This window comes from Ixodes scapularis, unplaced genomic scaffold (genome assembly GCF_016920785.2).
Source record: "Ixodes scapularis isolate PalLabHiFi unplaced genomic scaffold, ASM1692078v2 PGA_scaffold13__105_contigs__length_92229423, whole genome shotgun sequence".
Taxonomy (NCBI): Eukaryota; Metazoa; Arthropoda; class Arachnida; order Ixodida; family Ixodidae; genus Ixodes; species Ixodes scapularis.
The window spans coordinates 49675523-49682143 of record NW_024609839.1 but is presented as its reverse complement, the minus strand read 5'-3'; the positions used below and the strand labels follow the sequence as shown (position 1 = coordinate 49682143).

Here is a 6621-nt window from a genome sequence, read left to right as displayed (position 1 = left end):
GACGGAGTGACCTGCATCCCTCGGAACTCTCTCTGCGATGGCGTGGTCGACTGTCGCGACGGGCACGACGAGGCCAACTGCTGTAGGTTTTTTTTCCCTAACAAGCGACACTCCATTTTAAAATCCTTGACGCGCGATCTCTTGGACGCGACCGTTGAAAACGGGCCGCTAAAACGCGCGATGCTGCGGCAACGCGTTTCAAACGGCGCGCCTTCAGACGCGCGTCGCTTAAACCCCACCGTATTTGAATCGCTGCTTCGGTACTTCGCCTCCTCAGTGTTTTCGACACACCTGACACCACTTAGTGTGTACAAAAAAAACTATTTTAAATGTTTTTTACTTCCGTTGCGTTCAAGCGTGTTCACGTGTCGGCGGGTATCAGCTCGACGCAAAGTGCCCGCTGCTTCTGGTTATCTCCTCCTCCCCTCCAAGCAAGTAATGAAGACCGTCTGGCCTCTGGCTATGACATACACGTTAGAACTTCCTCTTTCGCAAGCCTTCTCTTTCTTCTTTTCTCCTGCTGCTTCAAGAGAAAAGAGATCCGCGTTCTTCTCAACTGACACATAAACTACGCCACGCCAAACGCTCAGTCGCCGTCCGAATGTCGCTCTAGCAGTTGGTACCAGACTCCAGTGTTTCGGAACTTCCTGTTATCTGATCATCTCCATCTTTTCCTGGGTTCCATTTTCTCAATAAAAGCTCCGTAAATCGTTTAGAACGTCTGAATCGGCTAACGGTAAGTCATGAAACATTAGCATCTCGTCCCAACCACTAGCACTCCGTTTTGCCCAAAGACCGAACGTTCGGCAACGTCGGAAGCTCATTTATTTTGCAGTCGGAAAAACAATTTTTTTTTCTCTTAATGGCATCTGTTATATCTATGGGTATGTCGAGTTTCCCGGTTAGTCTTACCACTATTTTTCCTCTCTTCGTTTCTTTCCGTTTCTTTTTTTTTTTTTTTTTTTTTTACTGTCTCCAGCCAAAGCGGGTCCGTCCTCTCTACTGAATGCACTCGGTAAGTACAACACCGGCGAGAGCTCCCGGAAACACTTTGCGTGTAACTTTAGGACCGTCCACGGTCGACTGACGTTCCGATCACATTAGGAACAAGCTACCAACGGCCGTGCTTCGGCTAGTAGACGGTGCATTAGGCGTAGTGCTGAGAACAGCAAGCTCTACTAGATTACATGATTCGTTTTCGGTCGTCTGTCTTACCTTGCGTCTGAAGCTTAATAGTAACCCCATAACGCATAGTTTGGCATAAACTAATGCCTGTAAAGGGCCGACGTTACTCGTTTTCCTCGTTTGTCTGAACCTTTTCACTCCTACGCCTTACCTTTCCCCAGACTCTGATTTTATTTCCCTTTCTTGAACCCTTGATTCCCCATTTCCCTGGCATCGAAGTAAATATAAGCTCACCTAAAAACTGAAAGCTTAAAGGGACACTGACAATTTATTTACGTTCGCCAAGGTTTTTAATTATAGATGACATATGACAGCCCAACTATCCAGAACAGAATTGGCGGCACGAAATTCGTTTTCTTTCCGACCGAAAATTGTCGATCGAGAACTGGCCGGTTCGAGTCGCGCTCAGTCTCTTCTCCTGGTCACGTGCCGTTTTCTATGGTTTAGGCAAAACCACCATAGATAATCAAAGTCGCGCGTCATTGAAGGCACACACCCAATACTAAAGATAGACAAACAATATGATACTCAGATTTGTAATGGCTCGTAAAAAATAACTGTGTTGATTGAATAAAAAAAGTTGCATAGCCACGGGATTTTTGGTAACTTTCTTCGTCCTCTGTATTTCACCTTCGTCCACTGTTCGGTTTTGAGCAGTTCCGTTTTTTATTATTAAAAATTTACGTCATGCTGTGACGCTGGTAGCCACGCGCAACACAAAGCACACATATCCCGGTGACTTGTGGCGTGAGCAGACGTGAGCTTTCGCAGCATAACGTAACATAAGAAAACGGGATTGTTTGAGCCAGACTTTACGCTATGTTAGGTTACGAAAGCTTACGTCTGCGTACGCCACAACTCACCGGGGACATATCTGCTTCCTATTCGCGGCGAGAAGTTTGGGTATCGCCACCTGGTGGAATTTTTTCACAACACAGGGTGAGGACACTTCAACCTCCTCTGCTGGTGCAAGCGCGTGCAATGCCAAGATACTATGCACTATGAAAATTAAAACATAACCGCGTGGATATAGCACGCGTGCTACCCATAGTGGAGAGAACAAAAGCGGCCCTAGCGAGCTTCTCACGGCTAAGAAGCCGTGGTTTCCAGGTCAGGAAGATGGTCTGGCGCGTGACATTCGAGGCACAAATGTTTTGGTGACTTACACTTAACGTAGAAAAGAGACAAACAAAAAAATTAAGAAAACGGCGCTCTGTGAACCCGCATTATAAGCTTTCCTGGCGTATGTGAGTTTTCGCTGTAAACTGTTCGAAGGATGTAAGGCATAGTGTCTACCGTAACTATAGGGGCAGATTTGGAGTTGCAGCCTTGCAAAGGGTCGATTATGTAAAACAGTATTTCTTTTTTAACCAACAATATAGTCACTGACGGAGTGAGAACCACCGGACGTGTCTTTCGGATGCCAAGCCTCTAGTAGGCAGTCCTTGCCTTTCGTCGTGCTTTGCCTGCGGAAGCACGCCCGAAGCTCACGAGGCGCTTAAGTTTTAATAAAGGTGTACGAAGCTCCCGCTAGAGGCGCGGGAGAACTAAAAAGCCTTCTTTCAGTTTTTATTCTGTCAACGACTACAGAAAATTAAGGTTCGAACGAGGTCGGAACAATTCCCCTTCTCAAATGTCGAAACGTTTTGTATTTAGATTCCCACATGTATTCACAATGTTATACTCCGTTCCACCTTCAGTCTGAGCGCAGTGGACGCCACAGGCCATCCCAGCCGATCCAGCGCCGGCAGAAAATCGCGTGACTTGCCGGTTGGGCAGAGGGACACAGGGAGCTCAAGGTCACATGACACTCTCCTCACGCTGGATTGGCTGGGATTACTCCTAGCGTCCGCTGCGCTCGGACTGAAGGTGAAACGGTGTATAGTTTTTCTTCGATGACGCTTGCCGAAATTGGCCCGCATGAGCTAAACGCATACTTCGTTTTGAAAGTGAAGAAAAACCTCCACCCCCAAATACCCAACTAATTCTTCAGTTATAAAAAAAAAGGAAAGAAAAGAACAGCGCAATTTCTGTTAGACGGTGGGAACACGATCGCAGCTTAAGGTCGGTTCACACAGTTGCGTGAATTCGATCTAGTGCGACTGCAACGGCGTGCGACGTTAATCCTTTTACGGGTTGCTATGGCAAAAGCTGCGTCGGCTCGAACAAAATGGGGTAAGAACCGGCTGTTGCCACAGAAACCCGTACTTGCACTCGATCAGACTCGACGCAAGTGTGCAAGTCGACCTTTTAGAAAGGCAAGACCTGAGACGCGTCGAGGGTCTTCGGTTCCAGGAGATCTACGACGTATACGATCCTATCCCAGGATCACGAAGACCTTGAGTGCGTGTTTGCGGGAAACTGGATTTAACCGCGAGTTACCGTTCTTCCTTGATTTCAGGAGGATCAGGAGGATCTGGCAACGCTGGGCTGAGTAAGAGGCTTTGTCTACCCTATACGCATTTTGTTGTTTCTACTACACGAGCACACAAAAAAAGAAGAAAAACATAGAAACATATAAACCCTCACTTGTTCCAAAGCAGTGGAAGCGTACCTTGTGTGGCCTAGCTTTAGTCGGTGTACGTGTCTGACTCGCTACCGAAGGGTCGTGGGTTCGAATACCGCCTAAAATTCTTCAAAGAGCTTTAAGGCAAATAAATTGCTTTATAGAGGGAAATCAATTGAGACATGCGGCGACCTTCAATTCGCATTACGTGTCGTGTTTTTTAATCACTTTCATTCCACGCGTCACATCAAGTTTTGCGTGAGCGTTCTGGGTTGTTCGAAACTCCCGCGCGAGGTCATGTGGGTTTGACGTCGCCACCCTATCGGCCAATCAAGATTTTTGCGGCACGCCGCCGACGCCGTATTTTCTGCTACACGAGCTTCTTAGGGCTGAAGCGTTAAAACGGAATTCCGGTATCTTGCCGATCGGAGGCGTTGTACGCACTGCTCCATACAGATTGTGATCACTGGCAAATTCAGAAAAGAAGGGCGTGGCTGAACGACGTTCACGCTTCATGATTCGTGATTGGTTGTTGGGCGTTTTTATCGACGAATGCTGTAATCTTATTGGTTGGGGAGCTATAATGAGATGCTCGGACACGCCCTTCGTTCCTCGAGCTATCAGCGGACGGTACACACCTTTCTTCTCCACCACCATTCAAGATGTGGCAGGGGTGCAAAAGGTGACGTCACGTGACGCCACCCTTTCCTGGCTAAATTTTGCGGGGAAAATTGCCACGGCACGCGAGAGCGTCACGTGACGAAATGACGTTGCGTGACATAGTGTCAGTGGACGCAGTGACATGGTGTCACTTAACACGGTGATGTAACGTGGCATAATAGGAAGTTTTCGTAGACCGCGTTTCCCCCTCCGCTAAGCCCTCCGCAACGAGGAAGCCGCTACTGCGCCTGCGCGCCGATAGCCTTGACTGTAGAGTTCCGGGTATCGTAGCAAGTTGCGAAGGGCGTTGCGGGACGGCGAAAACGATCTACGAAAACTCTTTGAAGTTTCTGTAGACTATTTTCCCACTTCCTCTACGCTTCCCAGCAACAAAGAAGTCACTATAGCGCAAGCGCGGCGCTGATCTTGCTTGCAGAGTTCCGCATCTTTAGAGGGTGGCGGAGTACGTTGCGGGACACTGGAAACCATCTACGAAAACTCCTTGAGAACTGTCATTGCTAAAAGAGAAAACAAACGCACCAATGTCCTATGTTTTTTTGTTTTTTTTGTCACACTTGATTTTTTGTACAGCGTTTCCGGACTGCCCCGAAGACTACTTTAAGTGCAAGACCGGCGGGGCGTGCATCATGAACCTGCTCGTGTGCGACGACGAGGAGGACTGCAAGGACGGCTCCGACGAGCAGAACTGCGGTAAGTCAAAAACCCACCTAGAAGAATCGAAGCCCGCACCCTAGAATTTCGACGTCCTCACCACAGTGAGATCGAGCGAAGACGCAGATTGGATACGAGTGGCGCGTCAGTGCTCGGCCGGGCCTCGTGTCCAATAAACGCGTCCGAGGACGCCCGGCGTCGGGCTCTTGTGCGGGATTGGATCAGGCGGCGCTATGGCATACCCACAAATACAACGAGCGCCGTGAGGACGCACTTTTGGCGCTTCTATGATGGACCTAGAGGATAGATAGCCTTGGGTGAGGTCGGACAGAAAGTACAACACGACATTAAGCTTTCTTTGTTATTTATGTTGTATTCTTTTGTTCCCGGGGTGTTTCTCAGGAGTTTACTTTTTTTCCTGTCTTCTTTCTCTTTCTCTATACAGAATGTTTCCCAAAAGGTGGGCAAATTCGATATTGCGAAAATACGCGTCGCAACAAACAAAGGCTTGTGTCGTTTTTGGTCCTGGGTCAGGGGCCTATAGGTAAATTAGTGAAGTCCGGGATGATTAGTTTGTTAATTATTTTTGCGTGATTAATTTTTTTAATATTGTGTTTAAGGGCATGGTTTCAATTAGAAAAATGCTCAGCACCACCAAAAAACGCCAAATCAACAAATTTCAGAATGAAAGAAGGCACGCGAAGCCTATTACGGCTCTCTGAAAAAAGCCGTAATATGCTTCGCGTGCCTTCTACTGGAATTTGTTGACTTAGCTTTTTTTGATGATGCTGAGCAATTTTCTAATTGAAACCATGCCCTTGAACACAAACGCAAAAATAATTAACAACTTAATTATCCCGGACTTTAATAATTTTTCTAAATAGGCCTCTGGCCCAGGACAAAACAACACAAGCTTTTGTTTTTTGTTGCGACGCGTACTTTTCGCAATATCAAATGTGTCCTCCTTTCATGAAACACCCCGTATATATATATATATATACATATATATATATATATATATATATATATATATATATATATATATATATATATATATATATATATATATATATATATATATATATATACTGTAAACTACTTATTTTTCACGGGCTCAATATTTCACGATTTAGCTAACAGTAGTTTGATAAGTCGCGGGTTCTAATTTTCGCGACGCGGTGGAATCTCAATATATATTCCAATCTGTTTACATTCTACCGGAATTGTTAGCGGGATCTATTTTTCGCGATTTGTAGGCGATTCCCGAAATCGCCGAAAATTAAGTCCTCGCGAAAATTAAGTCGTGCACGCGCACACACACACACACGCACACACACACACACACACTCACTCACACACACACACACGCACACACTCACACGCACGCGCACGCACGCACGCACGCACGCACGCACGCACGCACGCACGCACGCACGCACGATGAGGAAGTTCAACGGGCCAGTTGGACGTGAAACGGAAGTCGAGATGTTCCCGGAAGGGCCTTTAATGCACCAACGTTTGAAACGGGGACCGCTTTTCTTCAGGGTGAAATGGAATGTAAAATGTCCTCTTCTTGTTGACGTTCGTGTGGAAGAATA

The 6621-nt window shown here is 46.8% G+C and overlaps 1 long non-coding RNA gene across 1 annotated transcript; it reads left to right on the top strand.

Moving 5' to 3' along the window:
* Nucleotides 1–608: 608 nt before the first annotated feature.
* On the top strand, nucleotides 609–4993 carry LOC120842322. The gene is made up of 3 exons (XR_005715905.2): nucleotides 609–736; nucleotides 3587–3619; nucleotides 4943–4993. It is a non-coding gene; the product is annotated as an uncharacterized LOC120842322 (long non-coding RNA).
* The last annotated feature ends 1628 nt before the right edge of the window (nucleotides 4994–6621 follow it).